The 20,316-nt window shown below is 44.8% G+C and overlaps 1 long non-coding RNA gene across 1 annotated transcript; it reads right to left on the bottom strand.

Moving 5' to 3' along the window:
• Positions 1-1,793: 1,793 nt before the first annotated feature.
• On the bottom strand, positions 1,794-18,919 carry LOC138721146 (uncharacterized). The gene is made up of 4 exons (XR_011337517.1): positions 18,849-18,919; positions 12,386-12,422; positions 11,708-11,947; positions 1,794-10,868 (listed from the first exon to the last, which is right to left on the bottom strand). It is a non-coding gene; the product is annotated as an uncharacterized lncRNA (long non-coding RNA).
• Between the last annotated feature and the right edge of the window lie 1,397 nt (positions 18,920-20,316).

Raw genomic sequence — 20,316 nt, 5'->3', positions numbered from 1 at the left:
AGTGCTACAGACTAGGAGAAGTCTGGCTGGAAAGCTGCCTGGAGGACAAGGACCTGGGGGTGTTGGTTGACAGCGACTGAACATGAGCCAGCAGTGTGCCCAGGTGGCCAAGAAGGCCAATGGCATCTGGGCTTGTATCAGAAACAGCGTGACCAGCAGGTCCAGGAAGGTTATTCTCGCTCTGTACTCGGCACTGGTGAGACCGCTCCTCGAATCCTGTGTTCAGTTCTGGGCCCCTCACCACAAGAAGGATGTTGAGGATCTGGAGTGTGTCCAGAGAAGGTCAACGTAAATGGTGAAGGAGCTGGAGAACAAGTCTTGTGAGGAGCGGCTGAGGGAGCTGGGGTTGTTTAGCCTGGAGAAGAGGAGGCTGCGGGGAGACCTCATTGCTCTCTGTTACTACCTGAAAGGAGGTTGTGGAGAGGAGGGTGCTGGCCTCTTCTCCCAAGTGACAGGGGACAGGACGAGAGGAAATGGTCTCAAGCTCTGCCAGGGGAGGTTCAGGCTGAACATTAGGAAAAAATTTTTCATGGAAAGGGTCATTGGGCCCTGGAACAGGCTGCCCAGGGAGGTGGTTGATTCACCTTCCCTGGAGGTGTCTAAGGCACAGGTGGACAAGGCGCTGAGGGGCATGGTTTAGCGTTTGATAGGAATGGTTGGACTCGATGATCCGATGGGTCTTTTCCAACCTGATGATTCTATGAAATGTAGTTTCCAAAACACTAAATGATCTACACATGCAAGTTTTCTGAAGGGCTTATTACTGTTAGGCAATCTATGTTAGGCAACAGAAGCTGCCACCTGCAACAACTCTTGAAACTTATTAGGTAAGTGGCCCATCCTGGCAGGAGTGGAGTAACAATTTTCCTCTGCCAGTGCCTCCCCACCTTCATGATGTGAAGTTCTTCCTAATGTCTAACCTAAATCTTTCCCTCTCCAGATTATACCCATTGTCCCTAGTTCTATCACTACAAGCCTTTGTAAACAGTCCCTCCCCAGCTTTCTTGTAGCCCCTTCAGGTACTGGAAGCTGCTCTAATGTCTCCTAGGAGCCCTCTCCAGGCTGAACAACCCCAACTCTCAGCCTGTCCTTGTATGGGAGGTGCTCCAGCCCTTCGATCATCCTTGTAGCCCTCCTCTGGACCCGTTCCAACAGCTCCATATCCTTCTTATGTTGAGGATTCCAGAACTGGACACAGTACTCCAGATGAGGTCTCACAAGAGAGGAATAGAGGGGCAGAATCTCTTCCCTTGACCTGCTGGCCACGCTTCTTTTGATGCAGCCCAGGATACGTTTAGCCTTCTAGGCTGTTAAGTGCACATTGCTGGCTCATGTCAAGCTTATCACCAACCAACACCCCCAAGTCTTTCTCTGCAGGGCTGCTTTCAATAATGTCATCCCCCATTCTCTACTGAAATTGGGAACTGCCCCGACCCAGGTGTAGGACTTTGCACTTGGACTTGTTGAACCTCATGAGGTTCTCACAGACCCACTTCTCCAGCCTGTCCAGGTCCCTCTGGATGACATCCCATCCTTCTGGTGTGGCAACTGCACTGCTCAGCTTGGTATCATCTGAAAACTTGCTGAGGGTGTACTCAGTCTCACTTTCTGTATCACTGATGAAGATATTAAACAGCACTGGTCCCAGTATGGACCCCTGAGGGACACCACTTGTCACAAATTTAGCTCCAACAGTTGAGTTTTGGCACAGGTACAACAAGTACAAACACATCTCAGGAGTGGAGTGTACAACATGCGGGTTAATTTGTCTTCTGAACAAAAGACGCATCCAGTTTTAGTGCATTCTCAGCCTGTGCTGCTTTATTGCTAAAAAAAATTGTATACAGGTGCAGAGTTTCCAAGTTCATTTTTAAACAGTTCCTCTTTACAGTGTCAAAAGAATAAAATCTTATCTCGAAATCCTCAAAGATGCATAGATATAAAAGCAAGCTGCCTTTTGGAAAAACATCAGAATTTGCAGGGAGACATTCCTTCACTGTTACCATGTAAAACATGAAAGCAATGGGAATACATCATTCCTAGTGACACCAATAATCTCTTCCATTAATCCCGTGAGCATGCCGTCAGAAGTTCAGGAAGTATTTTCTAACCTGTTTTTTAAGTAGCAAGGTAATTTTTAAGAACCTATAACTAATACTTTTCCTTTGCTGTTCTGTCATACTTGCCAAAAGGCGGCTGCCTGCACTGACATCCTAAAGTAGCTTCTTCCTCAGATTTTGTACTGGAGGGAATAGGCATTAACAACAGGTACAACTGCTTACCCATCACACAAAGGAAAATGCACTTAGTAGGGTTTAAAACCATGCAAAATGTTCTGAAGAGTGCCCACTAAGAATCAGGTGACCACAGTTAACTGCCGGGCTAAACTTGTTTTACAAATTCCGTTTTTGCTTGAAGAAGTTGGCTCCAAGGATTTCATTTACTCTAACTTCTGATACCATAAAATAGTTTTCTTCTCTTATAATATTCCTATCTTCATTTGGCAATTCTTGTACATCTAGAAAGAGCATTTATGAGAAAAACATAACCCCCATTCTAAACCCAAATCACGGTGCTTTATGGATGGTTTGCTATGGAATATGAACAGGAGTTAACTTGACACACAATTTATTCCTCCAAGACGCTTTCTCTTTCTATTTAAGAAAAAGGACTGAACCTCTGTACATGAAGTGTTCTGCACAAGTTAAGCCCACCTACAAAATCAAGCTAAGCTAGAAGTATGGAACTCTGCGGTAACAAGCTAGTATTCTACATGTTTGAATGCAAGTTTAAACTTGGAAAAGTATTAGTGACATAGGCTATGCCACACATTCTTTGTTATTTTCAAACTGCCAGCAGAAATTCACTGTGTTATCCACTAAAAGACATGGGAAATATCAGAGAGTACACTAAAAGTTTACAGAAAGATGGCACCCAAATTCCCTTTTATTAAATAAGTGAAATAAAGAAAAGAGACTATTGCAACCTATGTTGCAGAAGATAAAGACCGTCAGTGATCAAATCTCATTTTCTGTTTTTAAAAATCTCTTTATAGAACTTAAAAAATATACAAGATGACCAGTATTTTCAGGTTCGTTCCTGCCGGTGCCATTATTGCTGGCTGGTACCAGTATGCCTCAGTACAGCTGCCTATGTGGCTAGAGAGTTACCTGAAAATACTGTCTATTAAAAAGCTATTCAACACCTGAAATATATGTACTGTGCTTATTGATTTCAGTTTTCTCAAAATAACTTCTTTCACCACGCCCAAGCTCATTACCTACTGTCTGGCAAATACTACCCTCAATTTGAGTCTGCGGTTTCCATTACTTGGGTTGTTTTTTTTTTTCTTTTGTTTTAGGTGTGTTTTTTTCCACTAGTTGCTCCCCTGTACCTTGTAAGAAACTCTGCACCCTTTTCCTTGCTACGGCTGCAGCAGGTGAGAAACCTCATCTTGCCCCTAAACATGCTTAGTTCATGCCCTGCTTTTTACATGCTCAGGGCACTAATACGAACCAGAGAAGAGGTTATAAAGGCGAGTTCCGCTGATCCTGGTTCCTGATTTACAGTTTTGGTGCCATGCTTCTGTCCCTATCTATACAATCTGCCCCTTTCCCTACAGAGGCAGCACATTCTCTAAAAAAAACAAAGTTTGAGAATCAAAGCAAGAAATTCAAGCTATTGGTATATTAATTCCTATTGCTTCATTATGTATAAATGCATATCTCAATTTACTGGTATTAACTACGTTACACTAGACATTTTGAATCATGCATAATTAGAATACTAGCTCTAAGATTGGGTTTGTGGGCCTGTGCCGCTTTCCTTCAGTTTCTCCACACAGTTCTTCATGCCTAAGGCGTTACAGACCTTCTATTTGACCTGCAAACACCCTCATCCGGAGAGGAAGCAGAGAGAAGCAGACAGGATTTACGCAGGACACACTGAACAGTATGTTAGAACAGTAAGTTACCGTTTCTCTTTAACGTTAGATGTAGCCTTAGGGAATCTGTCCGTGTTATAACCTGGGACATCGGCTCACAGACAGAAACAGGCTCTGCTTACACCATTGACACTGACGCTTTCTCTAAAACACAGGAGAAAGTGTGGAGCAGACTGAAAGGGAACAGACATCGGAGTCTGTGGTTAGAGTTCTGCACTGGTAACGAGACACCCTGGTTCAACTGCTGGCTACTCTATGCCAGTGAAGGTGCTACAGGGGCAAAATGCTGGGTCATTCCAGTAAAAGAAATCCAATGGAATCTACCTTGAACTGCCATTATGCAGCTCTGTACCTGAACAGCAAGCAGGATTATTAGTATTGGAAGAAGACCAGACAGTTTCCTAGGTATTTAGGAAGCAGCTATTTCTAAGACTGCTTATACATCAAAAACTATTCTTCTTTTCCATATTTTTCCCTTCTTTGCCCAAAAAACCACAGTGCCAGCTCTTGACAACATAATCCTCGTGTAAAGTGTCAGTGTCCTGAAGCTCAGTACTATTTCTTCTCACTCACTATCATGTAGTCTTTGCAAGACATTCATTTTTGTCCAAAATTTGAAAATTATCCTCAGTTGCAGAAACTGCAATTCCTGAAGGTGCAATTCCTAACACAAGCACTGCCTGGCCCTTCAGCAGCAGCTCTGCTGGGTGCAGAAATGGCACAGCCTTGTGTCATCTGGGCTCAGCACTGCCGAAGGAGGCAGCTCAGTACTGGGCACTACGCCTTCGATATCCCACGCTGAACCGTGGTAGCATGTAACAATTCTGCTCAGTTTTAGAAGCAGTGAAATCAAGGGGGTTGGAGCAAAAGTCATGTCATAGAATAAGAGTTGAAAGGCAAAGGGATTCCTTTTGTTGCTGTGAATGGAAATTTCTAGTCTAGCAGCCCACAGAATACAGATCGTTATAAAAAGTACGAACAGCGAAGAATCCGCAGACAGCTTGCGTGGCTACACCAGTCTGGATTTCCGTCCCCTATTCTCTGAGTGAAAAATTCTATTCAGCCACAAAGTTCATGCTTCTGAAGTATGAACACGACTGTTTTTTCCTTATTATTTCATTATTATGTAAATGTACTTGCTGACCACAGACCAGAATAAATCTTACAATTTCTTTAATGTAATCAGATAACAATCAAATTAAGGTCCTCTATGGCCAGCCTCCAATTTTATCAATAATTCAATAGCTGGAATTTAAGCCGATTACAACTTTCCAGATCAATTAGCTTTTCATACACATACTACACAGTAGCCAACACTTAATTTAAACATCTTCATGCTTGCCTTGGTTACTTGATACTACAAAAATGCTCACAGCCCTCAACCTATAACCACTAGAAGCCTCTGCCTGCTCTAAGTTACAGTCCAAACATCTTTTGCTTTCTCAAAGAAATCCATCCTCTGATGTAATAACTCTGCTCAGAACACAGTATCACCTGTTGAGCCACACGGTCTCTGAGGGCTAGATATCTGCATTGAAAACAGCATCAACTATGGACATTTTAGAACACCTGTGCCTCCTGTATGTAACCCTTTGATAGCAAATACTTTGCTGGGTGTAGAGGCTATGACTGCAGATGAATAACCCTTTGCGTTGCCAGAGGCTTCACAGTAGTTGTCTCTAAAAAACCTTAGGCATCAGCAGAAATCAATTATGGTCTGAAACAGTATTTAGCAAGGCTACAATTATTTTTTTGCTGTAAAGTAACATTTTTAGAGTTCTACAGTTGTGCTGGGGATGTACAAATGTTTTGAGTGTCAAGTGTTTGTGGGCCTGTGCCCACAAACTTTTTACTTTTTTACTTTTTATTTAAAAACCATCTCAGACCAGTCTTTTTAAACAAAGAAAACAAGAAGTATTTCCCACAATAAAGGCTTCTGACTTCTGAATCAGGTTCTCTTTGCAGTGCAGTATTTGGAAGGGTTTAGTTTCTTCTCAGAGAAACAGAGCAAGTGCTAGACCACAAAGAAGAAAAAAATATAGGGAAACACCAGCTCTCCTTTCAAAAAGAACTGTCTGCTCTTCTCCCAGCACTCATTGAGAGTTTGTCAGATATGCAACAAAGGTGATTTATTTTTTTTTATTTCAGGTTCATTAACTAAGTATTCAAGTGCCAAATTCCCTCGAACGAGAGGAACATAAGAGGAATTCACCCATCATCTCAGCAAGAGACTCTTCACACAACTCCCTGCAGCACAGAGCGCCACAAACTTATTTGGTTATTACCCACTTACTCTACTGTACAATCTTGCTAATGCAAGTTATTTACTATCACATGCAAAACAGTTATTGCTACTAAAGTTCTATTTTCTTATTAAATCATCTTATGGCTTTGTTTGCATCAGGGATTCTTCCCCCTACATACTGTGCTATTTTGCATTCCAGTTTCAGAGGTATTTTTCAATTGATTCTCCCAAGCACTAAACTATTTTATTCAATGGTACAGCTACTTCCTTTTGGAATTGAACCTAACTCAGCACAGGTCCCCCAGAGCTCTGCTGTAAATGGCCAGTCCAATTTTCTTGGAAATCTATTAGAAGCAGAGGGTTGGCTGTTTTGTTGGTTTATTTTCCTGTTACATACATTGACTCTGCACAGATTACTGGTTTTGCACCAAACTACATGCTTCTTGATTAATTACTTTAGAGATAAAATGTATCAAAATTACAAAACCAAGCTACCCATTCCCTCCCTCCCCCTAATGGCCATTTACAGGCAGGTCTCAGGAAAAAAAAAAGATGCAGTATCCTCTCTAAGTTGAAAGAGAATTTTGTTCCTGCAGAAGAGAGAAATGGCTGAAGAGCAACAGTGGCACCAAATAAAAGACTTTTTCCCAGGAAATCAGAGGATGCCATCCACAGAGCATTGCACATCCCAGGAATCATACCAGACTGTTATTTGACCAGCCCAAGCTGCCCACTGAGTGCTAAATCATTTAGATTTCCCCTGGTCTAAGCTTTCCTTCTGAAAAAAAGCAGAGGGAGAGGCAGAAATTATTAAAATTGAGCTTAGCGCTGGAAAGCAATTCTGGAAGTTACCTAAAATACAGGATATTGAATTCTCAATAGTACGGGGGTGGGGAATTTCTGATCCACAGGCTAAATAGCCTGCTGCACAGATAAGAGTTTGCTGCACAGATACAGTCTGCAATGTTGTTTTTGAACAGCCCTTGACCTTATTCTATTCTCTCTTATTAACAGTAAGATGTATGTAAATACAGGATCCACCAAAGGTGTTGCGAGATTCAATAGGCCTTAGGCCAAAAAAAAGGTTCCCCATTCCTGCAATAATGGATTAGTCTTTTATGCATAATTGTCAGATAACATTTTGCAACCATTAACTTATTTCATAATGAGGATAATGTTTAACTATTCCAATTATATAGTCAGAATTGAACAAAAAAAAAGTATTTCATCAAGGTTCTGTGAATGATCTTAAGGTATCAGAGATGTGTACAAAATGCACACAAACTCTTCACCATATTCATACTTTTCTGAGTATATCACAGAATGGGTAATAATGAAATTGAAAATGCTGCACGTGGGGAAAAAAAATGCCTTCAACAAAGACTGAAAAGAACCCCACTAGAAGAGATGAGAATTCTGGACACTTATGGACATTAGCTTACTACTGTAGTTGAACAGATAGACTGAAACCAAAAAATCAACTATGATTCTATGAAGCCCATTGAGTGAATGCATTCCATTCCTAAAGATAGCATTGCCATTGTCAAAGGGAGGATACTGCATGTTTAGACCACGTTTGTGACATCTCTATTGTATCCTTTCTATTGTTAATTACATTATCATCACTGTTTATTAATAAATTTGTCACTCTGAAATTGTAAAAATACTACTAGGCTCATGCACTGATCCTAACATGGCACTACAGTTTGCTACAAAGCACTAATGCTTATGGAACTATACACATCTCAAAATGGAAGACATTGGTGATTTTGTTGTTTTCAAACAACTTGCAACATCATTTTGTCCACAAGTATTAAAATATATATATATGTATATATATATGATCTATTGCACATGCCCCTTGTTTTTGTAATCTTTCACATGGGAAGATTCCAACCAACATAGAGAAAAATTGGAGCAAGAAAAACTAAGTAGGCTGAGGCAGCACTTCCCAACCCAGCAGTTTTATAAGGGTGCTGGTCGGAAAAGTACTGCAACCGGGGGTCTTCTGGGCATGCACTACTGGAGTATAACATCTGTGACAGTCACAGATCCTTAGCCCTGTTAAAAATATTATGTTCTAAAATTAAACTTGAAAACTAACATTGTTACATTGTCATGTATAAGAGTCAGGAAAATCAGCAATTCTATTGTTTTGTTATAATGCAGGGTTACAAAATATTGAGAATTATTCCTATGGAAAAAGAAATAGAAGAGCTTAAAGTGTCTACTCTCTAGTCATACAAGTTCTTAGGTTTTGTACATGTCCACAGAAAAAAAAAATACCTTTATGACCCCACATATTTTGTCATCAAGCTATGCAAGAAACAACCGCTAGCTCTAATGTCAGAAGGGTAAGTACGGGCAGAAGGAAGAAAAGGAAATTCCCATATATAAAATCAGATGTTTCTCATACCAGATAACCTCCCAACCACTTACAATCCTCTGATATTGACAGTATTTTCCATCACTTAGAGATGGATCCTGCTTCTACAGACATCTACATTAAATCCCACTGGTTTCAACAGAAGGAGGCCCTAAAAGGAAATGTGCTTTTCTAGTTGCCTCTAATGCCAGAAAATTCAGACTGTATTCAGCAAAGAAATCCTGGGTTCTTAAAAGAAGTCACACCAATGTGGTGGTTGGCTCAAGATCAATGCAACACTTATCTGAACTAATAAAAGAAACACAGCTCATCACTGTGTTGCACACAATTTTAGCACACCTCTCTGCTCACCACAGTTGGCATTATTTGATATTATTTTGATATGCAGTCTTGACCACCACTCTTAGCTTACATGTCTGACCTTTTCTTCATGGAAACAAAAACTGGGTAAAACTCATTAAATCTTATTGTTACAGTGCAAGCCTAAACAGACCTAACTCAACTCTAGTCTGAAGATTAAGACAAACATCAACGCTCATCCTTACTTTGCTACAGAACTTGGTCCCATAAAATGTCACTGCTCTTCTAATATCAGAATGATGCCCTTGCAATCTATCGTTAAGATTTAAGAAGGATTTCACTTATTGGCTTTTTCAGTCATTTTCAGGCTGTCTGGCTCTCTCCATCAGTTTTCTAAAAGGAAAAATAGAACAAAACAAAAAGATCTAAACCACCCCACCCAACCATCTCCCAGAACCTATTAACAGAACCTATAGACCTTTATTTGATCCAGATTTGAAAATAATATTTTAGGCAAGTAAGTCACATTTTTCTAAATCACAGGCTTGGAATAAGGTGCACTAAGAAGAGCTCCAGATTTGAAGAGGAACAGAATACATATCCCAGTTCTGGGTTGGGTTTTTTTTGCCATATACAATACCACAGCGGGGAGCACATAAACAATACACACTCCCACCTCAGAATGACAAAAAAACATCCTATATAATCAAAAATGAAGGAGACAAAGAATCTTGTGTAAACATAAGAACAACAGACTGCCTTGGTTTGGGAAGAAATAAGAGGAACCAGAAAAAGGCCCATCCCAAGTATTTCTGCTCTCTCTCAACTTACCCCTCTTAGGTGGTTAACAGTCCATTCTCTTGGGCCTATTTCTACCTAGATGATGGAAACATACCGGTCATATCAGTTCTCAGTCACAGAAGAATCAAAAAAGCGATTCCATCGTCAGTATGAAAAGCTGAAACTGTGCCAAGGAAGCTGAGGGGATAAACTGCAACTTTACATCTCTGGTCTCTTCCATCCCACCAGAAGTTAATTTCTTTAATAAAGAAAGAAGTTCTGCCCCATCTTTTCTACCACAGAATGGTTTTGTTCCTTTTGCTGCTAAGGATTCAAAATAAGCCAGAGGGAGGGAATGATTTAACGTAAACCTAAGCATTATTCCTGTTACCCCAGAGGCTTTAAAGCTTCATTTTTTCTTTGCTAAAAATGAAATGGGGCGCAGTAATTTCTCCTCCTGGTGAAAGCTCTTCATATTCAGCACTTACATAGGTTTACACGTGCAAATATACAGTTTCACCATAGACTGGGATGATGCATTTACACACTGTAGACAAGGTGATTCTGCATTTGTTCCTGTGCATTAGCTGCTTTATGTGAGTTGACAACAAGACATTTATGTACAAAGTCAAGCTTGGGTCCTAAACTAGAAAATACCTGTATGGGATGTCCCCAGTTGTTTGCTAAGTTTCCTACTCATGTCACAGCAGAAAATACGTTCTGGTTTCCCTGCTGCAACTTTTCATATGTGTCAAGACAACTTGACATAGCAATGCATGCAGACACTTTATCTGCTAGGAATTCCAGTATGACACAGTGAAGTACTTAACCTTCCTGAAATGAAGAGAGAGACCTCAGTGAAGAACACCAGCTTCTAGTTGTGTCTGATTACGAAGTGTTTCTCATTTTAAAACAGAATGCAGAAAGCTGGATGAAGAGCTGGCACAGAAGACATTTCTTCAGGGAAACAAATGCTGATTTCTGTTACTCTGCTTCTGAGTTTTGATGAAAAGGTGGGGTACTTCTGTGGGAGAAGTCATCTGGTGAATCAAATGTTGGGTGAGATGGCTGAAACAGGAAGCGGAGAGATCTTTGTTCATTCAGCTCCATGGAAGTGAAGGGCAGGTTTTTGCTTGCTAGAAGAGAAACACTCATATCTTTCAGCCTATGAGCAAGCAACATGACCACCTTCTTCTTGAATGTCAGGGAAGGATCTGGAATCCCAAAATGAAAAAAACAGAAGAGGTAGTTTAGGAAACAGAATAAAAATACATTCACCTTTAAAATGCCCACTGGTCCATTACTTTAAAAGTCTGCCTCTTATGGACAAAATCAGCTGGTTTCACAAACTGCAATAATCCCTTGCTCTGTAAAGGTTTTGTATCTAACTGTAGACATCCATAAGCTGGCTAAGGAAACAGTACAGAAATGCTGAATTATATGGTTAACTCAGAAGCAAAGCATCCAAAAATATATTCATTAGTGTTAATTAGCTACGGGGCTTCTTGACTGTGGCTCCAACATGCAGCATGACAATGCTGAGGCAGCACAGAAAGCACACTGCACACAGAGTATACTCAAAGAGACACCATAAACTGTCACCTAATTAACTACAAAAGTGTCAGTGCTGTACAAGTAAAAAGCACTTATGATAGCTGTAAGATCACACAGATTAGTCACGTACTTCTACTCTCTTCTCCCTCTCCTTGCCCACAGTATAGGCATACTTCAACCACTGTCATCTTGTCACTGATCTCCTGGCCTTGCATCAGTGACACTCACCTGGTATCACCCAGTCACAGTAGCTGCTAAGATATGATTCTTTTGCTTTAAATTTGATGCCAGCCTGGATTGGAAGGTAACGCAAGTGCACTCCTGCATGGCTAGTGCCAGAAACATTTATTAACATTCTCCTGTACTACAATGAGAGATGTGAAAGAAAAATTATTTTTCTTTGGTCTCTCTCTCATGCACAAGAACATGAGGATACATCGTATTTTCTAGCCCCTTCCTCCCATAACTCTGTCGGTATTTCTAATCTTATTCTAATTACCTTAACCCTTCAGCTGACCAAGTTCAGAAATAATCTTCCAGTGACAATGCTCAACTCCTCAATGATGTTAGAAGTAGCGAGTAGATCATGAAAATGGAAATACAGCACACATCATCATCACTTTCTCTCTGAGGCACTCAAATATTTCAGTTTATCATGAGCTCGCTTGATCATCCATGCTCCCACTGTTGGGATAGTCTTATTATTGTTATGAAGATGCGGAAAACCAGACCTGGAGAGCTGCAACAAAACATGCCAAAGGTTTGTTGCAGAGCTGAGAAAATAACATAGCACCCTGTTACATATTTGAACTAACAGAATATCTTTATGCCATCCAGTGGAAAAAAAATAAACCAAAACTCCAGAAGCTGATTGTCATACTTAGAAATTTTTACTGTACGTTTTTTAATTGATAATTGACATTTGGTTATGTTGTCTTTCTTCCAATCCTACTATTTAAACAAATATAAATTCTAAGATAACTTCTTCAAGTTGACACAATTATACAATCAGTGTTTATTTGCACAGGAAAAAAAGAAAACTAAAAACAAAATAAGAAAAAGGAGAGGGGAAGGGACAAGAGGGGAAGGGATGAGAAAAACCCCTGTATCAGTCACCAAATCTGACAAGTTTAATACCCAATATTTAGTACCTAAATAACCTTACGTCTTTACTTACCATTATTTTCTATCAATCCACTTTCTCTTCAGTGAGCCTAAAGGGAGAAAGAGATGAACAAATGAAATTAAATTCGCAAATACATGGGGAGTGGGACAGGATGATCTTTAATGTCCTTTCCAACCCAAATTATTCTATGATTCTATTCTATGATTTAGGAAGCTATTCAGATCATACATGATTATCTGCACAAGACACAAAAGACTAGCTGTACCTTCCAGGAACTAAACATTTTAAGACATTCTACATAAAACACACTAATCAAATGACCACAGATACCCCATTCTTTTAGTGTAAGGGAAAGGATGGTCAAGTGAATTGGGCCCAAGTATGGAAGATCCAGGAGCAGCAAAGTTTAATAACATGCTGCAGAGGAAAAGCATATATTCACACCTGAAAGGCTTTTGTTCACAAACCACTCTCATTTCTGGAGTAAACTCATATATGTCATTCGTTCCACAGAATGTAGTTTACACAGTGCTGAATTCTCTTTTCCCCTGGAATTTGTTGGTTTCTACTTTATTGAGTACAGCCTGCAGTCCATGCTCAACTGACTATACCTGCAGCATTAAGTATACCACTATCATCTCATGCTCTGTTTTAAGGTACCCTTAGTTTTAATTAGACTGGCCAGCAAAAACTCAAATCCATCAGATCTGGCTTTCCAAACTACTACCTTTCTCTGTCACACATAGAAATGCTCCAGGAAATGAGCATAATTAACAGGGACATAGACAATTATTCCTCCTCTCTTCCCAGGAGCCCGAGAGGTAGGTGAGGAAGGAAAGACAAAGAGACAGGTTTACGTAGAAAGACCAAGACACGAAAACCTGAAAGTTAAATGTGGTGGAGGTGTGTAAAGACACAAAAAGCAAAATCAGCATTACAGATTCCAAGTCCACTGATATCTTTCTGATGGCTTAAAAAGGGTCAAATTTAACATGGAAAGCTGATAATGACAAAAGCTTAAATCATAAACACAAAGTACAACAGAAATAGCTTACAGTCCTGCTGCCTTTCTGTTCCTCTGATGTTCTAGATAACTTTTAAAAAGGCATCTAAACCAAATCTATGAAGTAACACGAAGAACTGTAATAAGAAAGGCCAAGACTGGTGTGATGGGAGAAAGAAAGGGAGCACCTGAGCATGACGGCACCAAAAGGAACACACAGAAGGGACAGGACTCTCAGAAGGGCTTGTGTTAATGGCACCCAGGTTAGCAGGTCACCCCAGCACATCCCCCTACAATTTCAAAAGACACAGATCTAGAGACACAGAACAGTGGTGATTCCTGGAATGGGACAGGGTAGAGACACAGACCCCTCTCGCCTCCAAAAGGGTATACAGAGGCACAGCTGAAACCCAGAAGGGTTGCCAGGCTAGGAAGAGGCCAGAAGACATAAGGACCTGCCAGGTGATGTCCCTTGTCAAGCGATGTTGGTCTTAGTATCTGGACATGAGAAACATAGCGCTAGACTGCTGGACAGACAGCTTAAACACCCCTGCTATGGAGCTTGGCTGCTGGACAAACATCTCTAGCACCGCAGACATTCTCTCCCCTATCAGAGCAGAGCAGGAGTCAGGATGCTGCTCGTTAGGAGCTCCGAGGCCTGAATGGGACATCCCGCCTGAGTTATACAATCACAGAGTGGTTTGGTTGGAAAAGACCTTGGAGATCATCCAGTCCAACCATAACCATCTGCTGCTGAACCACATTCCCGAGCACCTCGTCTGCCTGTCTTTTAATTCCCTCCGGGGATGGGGACTCCACCACCGCCCTGGGCAGCCTCTGCCAGGGCCCGAGAACCCTTTCCGTCAATAAATGTTTCCTGGTATCCCATATACGCTTGTCCCTATTGGATCATATCTTGGACCCAGCTCCTAGGTCCAGCCTGTCCCGATCCCTCTGCAGAGCCTGGGCCCCTGGATCCAGCCTGCCCAGATCCCTCTGCAGAGCCTGGGCCCCTGGATCCAGCCTGCCCAGATCCCTCTGCAGAGCCTGGGCCCCTGGATCCAGCCTGCCCAGATCCCTCTGCAGAGCCTGGGCCCCTGGATCCAGCCTGCCCAGATCCCTCTGCAGAGCCTGGGCCCCTGGATCCAGCCTGCCCAGATCCTCTGCAGAGCCTGGGCCCCTGGATCCAGCCTGCCCAGATCCCTCTGCAGAGCCTGGGCCCCTGGATCCAGCCTGCCTAGATCCCTCTGCAGAGCCTCCTTACCCTCCAGCAGATCCACACTCCTGCCCAGTTTAGTGTCATCTGCAGACTTGCTCAGGGAGCTCTCAATCCCCTCATCCAGATGATGGATAAAGACATTGGACGGAAGTGGCTCCAGCACAGAGCCCTGGGGACAGCGCTTGTGCCCAGTCCGACTGGGTTGAACCCCAGCACTCCTTGTCCTGGCCACCCAGCCCAGTTTTGCTCTCAGCAGGGAGGGCGTCCGTCCAGGCCATTGGCAGCCAGTTTCTCAAGCAGAACAGTGAGAAATGGTGTCCAAGGCTTTACCAGCGCCCAGGTTCAACCCGTCTGCAGCCTTTCCCTCACCTGCTGAGCGAGGAATTTCATTTAACGCCCAGGAGAGGCAGCATACGAGGTGTAACTTTCCCACCATCAGCTGGAACCCTTTGTGAGTGCTTCATCTTACTGCTAACCATTCCAGGGAGGGTTTAGGAGAATGAGGACACTTGGGTCTTGCCTAGACTTTATTCTGCCCCAAACCGTGGACTCGAGGAAGTGGGAAGGGACTTGTGGAGTTCACCTTGTCCAGCGCTGCGGCTGCAGCACAGGAGGCTGAGCTCTCCAGGAGGAACCAGGGTGGGGGTGGAACTCAGTGGGCTTTGAGGTGCAAACCGTGCCGTGATTGGCCGAGCCTGGGCATGGTCCCCCAAAGCTCTGTGATGTTACAGAGACCCCCGTGACTCCTTTCCTCTTGAGGCTGCAGCAGCCCCGAGGGGTCACTGTGCTGTCCTCCTGCGTGGAGGGCAGACGTCTGACGGTGAGGGGAAGGACACCCCGTCCTGCGAGCTCTTTGCCACGCACACAGAGAGGTTCTGCTGGACGAGGACCCGCTGCTCCCCACCTGCCGTACCCTGACCCTTCTTGTGCTGCCCTTGTGGAGCAGGAACCGCTCTCCTGCCTTCCCGATTGCTGCCAGCACGTGTCGGAGCAGTCAGCGTCCTGCCCGCGGAGCAGGAGCTCACAGAGATATTCCTGGTGTGACTCGTCTGCTCCAGGACATCATTGGCATTCGTGGCACCACAAGCCCAGCCTCGAGGCCGAGCGAGTGCCTCTTCAGCGCTTCCCTCCATCCCCTTGGCTGCTTCCCGCAGGCTGCATCCCCAGGGCCAGCCGTCAGCTTGGCATCGTCTTCCTTTGCCGCGTGAGATGGCGTCGGAGCAGGGCACCTCTTCCGCGGCGGCCAGCACCAGCCAGGGGACGCAGGCCACAGTGCCGGACGCCTCCAAGGTCCCAGACTGCAGCATCTGCCTGGACACCATCCTTGATGAAGCCCGCGTGAGCCCGTGCCAGCACCGATTCTGTTTTCCCTGCATCTGGGTCTGGGGCTGCCACAGAGCCGTGTCCCCTCTGCCGGCAGGCTTTCCACCGCATCCTGCACAGGCTGGGACCCTGCCACTATGACATCTATGAAATCGCGCGCCACCAGTACAGGCTGAGGCCTCGACCCCTCTTTGCTACAAGGAGCACGTGGTGGCGTCGCACAAGCCCTTCCACAAGAGGTCAGGACGCCGGTCACAGAGCGGCCCTCGAGGGGGTCCCAAGAGAATCCCCAAGGCAGCACCACGATGGCCACAGCTCGGCTTGGGATGCTGCTCGTGACACCGGCCAAGCTCCCAGGCCTGAACGGGACAAACCAGAGTCTTCAGAGCGGAGCCGGCACATCGACATGTCAGAGTCCATGGGACAGAAGGAGGCAATGAGGGAAGGACACGCCTCAAGGACTCATTCCCAGACCAGATCCCGCAGGGAACGACGGCCATCAAGGAGTCGTTCCCCACACAGACCCCAAAGGGAACGACAGGAATCAAGGAGTCGTTCCCCACACAGATCCCACAGGGAACGACGGCCATCAAGGAGTCGTTCCCCACACAGATCCCGCAGGGAACAACGGGACGGCCATCAAGGAGTCGTTCCCCACACAGATCCCACAGGGAACGACGGCCATCGAGGAGTCGTTCCCCACACAGATCCCGCAGGGAACGACGGCCATCGAGGAGTCGTTCCCCACACAGATCCCACAGGGAACGACAGGCGACAAGGAGTCGTTCCCCACACAGATCCCACAGGGAATGGCTAGTGTGAAGGAGTTATTCCCGGCACTGATCCCACAGGGAAGGGCGAGCATCAAGGAGCCATTCCCAGCACATTCCAGCACTGCGTGATTGGATTGTTTTCTTTAACTTTACATTTTAAATAAAACCATGTTCTCTCCTATGAGGTTTCCAATGGGTATTTGCCACATCGTTGGGACAAGTTGTAAGAGCACTTTCTACAAAAGCAGAGAAAATAGGAAAGACTGTTTAACAGCTGAGCTTTATATTCCATGATACACGTGTGGTATGAATATGCTCCTTGAATACTGTCTAGGCAAAGAAACATCCTTTCCCCCACAACCTATTTTAGAGCAATTTTTTTTTTTTTTTTTAAATCCTCCTAAGACTGTGCAGGCCCCACATGGTGCTTTCACATAACCTCTGGCAGGTCAGGACTGGATTTAAACACTGTTCCTTTTCTATTGTTTTTAAGAATGAACTTGGGAGGTATTCAAGAGAGACTTCGGACTCCTCACGGACGTGGTCAGAATTTTTAGGCCAAGTTGGTCCAAAATTTCCGACATCCCTGAATGACAAGTCACCATCATAAGACACACGGCCTGTTTGGGCAAATCTTCATGCTGCAGACTTACAGCACTGCAGGCAAGACCGTAAAGCAGTGCAGACAGTTGTTTGGACATATATTGGGGTAACAGAAAACTCTGATCTCTGTGGGGTTTTTAAGGTACTTCTCACGGCCCTTGTACATTCAAAACAATTAAGAATAAATACTAATCAAAATGAATTTACTTACTGCTAAAAGTGTACAACTTCATACAGAAGAAAGTTGATGGCTTATTATGCTTAGTTAATATGCCAAAGGCAAATGCCTCAGCATATTTCAACATGTCATATACAGACGTAAGTAGGAATATCCATACTGCGCTGTAACGCTATGTTGCTCATAAGCTGCTATTACTGTTACTACATGAATAATACAGCATGTGAAATTGGTAAAGTGCTCCTCAAGAAATTAATCTTGTAAGCAGCTACTGTTTCCAGAACAAGTTTCAACACGCTTATATTTCCTTTGAGTTATTTCACCAGTTACAAACAACTATGTCATTATTAGATCACGTAAGATAACATGCCACATCTCCTACAGCTGTGCTTCTCTTAACTACTTTTATTTTTAACTTTCACCCAACTCGCATGCTGAAAATGCAGTCACATGGAATTCTATGACAAACTTGAGAGTTAAAGAATTGTCATCAAACACAGACCAAAAGGAATCTCACACTACTGACAGTAACCCCTTTGCTTCCAGCAAGCCCTTCCCCTCCTTTTCTTTCTTTAATTTAAACAAGGTATGATTGTACAGAATACCTCTATTAACTCTGAAAAATTCAGGGCACACCCAACCCATGCATTATTAACACAGAAAGGAGAGTGTTTTCAGTTACAATTTCACATGTTTTATCACATGTAAAGTCCTTTTTGCCGTATTACCAACAACTCCACGAATTCACTGGGCTACAAGGAATTCCACTCTCTACAATACCATCTCTCCACAAAACTTATTTTGCAGTGTAGATGCCTCGTATGTTCCGGCTTTGCCAAGACACCTGGAAGCCCCTTCGTGCCCTCCCGTGTCGGTGTGACACAAGGACACCACACAAGGACACGAAACGCTCGGGCCAGCAGCAAACCCCACCGAGCAGAGATTCCGCAAATACCAGCGAGGACACAAGAGTAACCGCTGCCAGCGCTATTTTCCGTGGTCAGAGAAGGCTAATTTCGGCTGACACGTTTCGGGTTCTCTTTCCACGTAGGCTGCGGCTGCTCCCCGCCCCCCGACTGCTGCCGTGCGGGCTCTTTCCCCTCCCATCCGTGCGGGACCAGGCCCTTTCCCACACTCTCTGTGCGGGACCGGGCTTTTTTGCCCCCTCTCTCTGTGCGGGACCGGGCTCTTCCCCTCCCCCTCCTCCTCGGCTCCGTGCGGGACCGGGCTCTTGCCCTTCCCCCCCCACCCCCGGCTCCCTGCGGGACCGGGCTCTTCCGCCCCGCCCCCCTCCGTGCGGGACCGGACTCCCCGCCCAAGAGCTGCCGGGACTCGGCAGGCCCGCAGCCCGCGGATACGGACGGGGCTGCGGGGTCTGCCCCAGCTCCCCCCGGGAACGGCCCCGCCGCGCTCACCTGAGGCGGCCCGAGACGCGGAGCCGCGGACGGCCCCGCCCGCTCCCCTTCACGCCGCCATCTTTCCCCGCTCTGCCCGGCCCCGCCCCCTCGCCCGCTAGCCTATGGGGGGCCGCGCCCCGTGCGCGCTCGGCGATTGGCCTACACGCCTGCCAATCACGTGCCGTGCCCGCCCTCTTCGCCTCCTGATTGGCCGAAGGGGGCCGCCCGCGACCCGATTGGCTGCCGCGGCGCGGGCGGGGCCGGCCCCTTAAAGGAGCCGCTCGGCGGCGATGGGCGCGGCGGGTGGCGCCCGCGGGCAGCACGTGTGGGGGCGCCCGGGGCTGCGAGCGAGCTCCCCGTTCGTGCCGGCGCGGCACGGAGCGTTCTCCTTCGAGCGGGTGAGCGCAGCGAACAGCGTGAAGAGTCCTTACCCATTCAGAAAACTCTGGAGAACACCCCCGTGCAGCAGTGATTCATCAAACAGCCGCTACTTGCCAGCGCGACTCCACTCTTACCCCACTCAATGCCAACTTCTCTACTACGTGGCGTTCCCGAGTGTCAACTTCAATATTCTGCCCGCCCACCGCTTACAACCGAAGCTGTCATTGCAGAATAACCGAAAGCAGACCTCTCAAGTAATTTTCCATTGAAAACTAACCTTATTTTTACTAATGTTCCTTCCCAGTCAAATCCTGAACCCAGATTCTTTCATTTTGCCCAGACCTGATGACAAGCTAGTGGGCCTAGAGCTAGTTAAGTTAGCTCATTTGTCACCTTTCCATACTGATTAGCCATCAAACCTGGTTCTAGAGTCTTCAAACAACTAAGAACTAATTAGCTGCATGCAGCCAGCAATTCTCACTATAACAAATTTGAGTCTGCAGCCTAGAAGAGAGATGTGCCAGTAGTCCAGAAAACACTCCAACTGCACTGAAATACCTACCCCTATACTGCTCTTTCAAAAGGCAAAGAGGAAAAGTTAAGCAGTGCTGCCTTTGAGCTGATTGTCTTTCTCCCTCTTCCACTTCACAGCTGACCTGCGTTCTCAAGACTTCTTTTCTACTAAAACTATTAGTTCTGTTGAGATCTGCTTATATAGCATAGCTTACTGCTGAACAACTTAAATTCAAGACCTCAGCCCTGCAAAATTTTCTTTTTTCTTACAGTGTGCCACCTTTTAAGTTGGACATTAAATACATACATTTCAGAACACTGAATGAGATACTCAACTGTGTAAAGCCCATGGAAGCCACTACTAGCAAAGCTACAGTCTAGGAGTAGGGGAGGGTTTATTTATCACAGGAAGACTAGTTGGATTTTGTTCTGGCTCTGGGTTGTTTGTGTTTTTTTTTGGTTTTTTTTTGCTATGTGCCTGTTAGGGTATTTGTGTTCACCAAATCACATTAGCAAAAAAACCCTCAAGCTCTAAGGTGGTGGCTTATCAGGACAGACAAACCGACACAGGTATTACATACCCTTTAATTAG

This window comes from Phaenicophaeus curvirostris, chromosome 5 (genome assembly GCF_032191515.1).
Source record: "Phaenicophaeus curvirostris isolate KB17595 chromosome 5, BPBGC_Pcur_1.0, whole genome shotgun sequence".
In the NCBI taxonomy this organism is placed as follows: Eukaryota; Metazoa; Chordata; class Aves; order Cuculiformes; family Cuculidae; genus Phaenicophaeus; species Phaenicophaeus curvirostris.
This window is presented reverse-complemented; position numbering and strand designations above follow the sequence as displayed.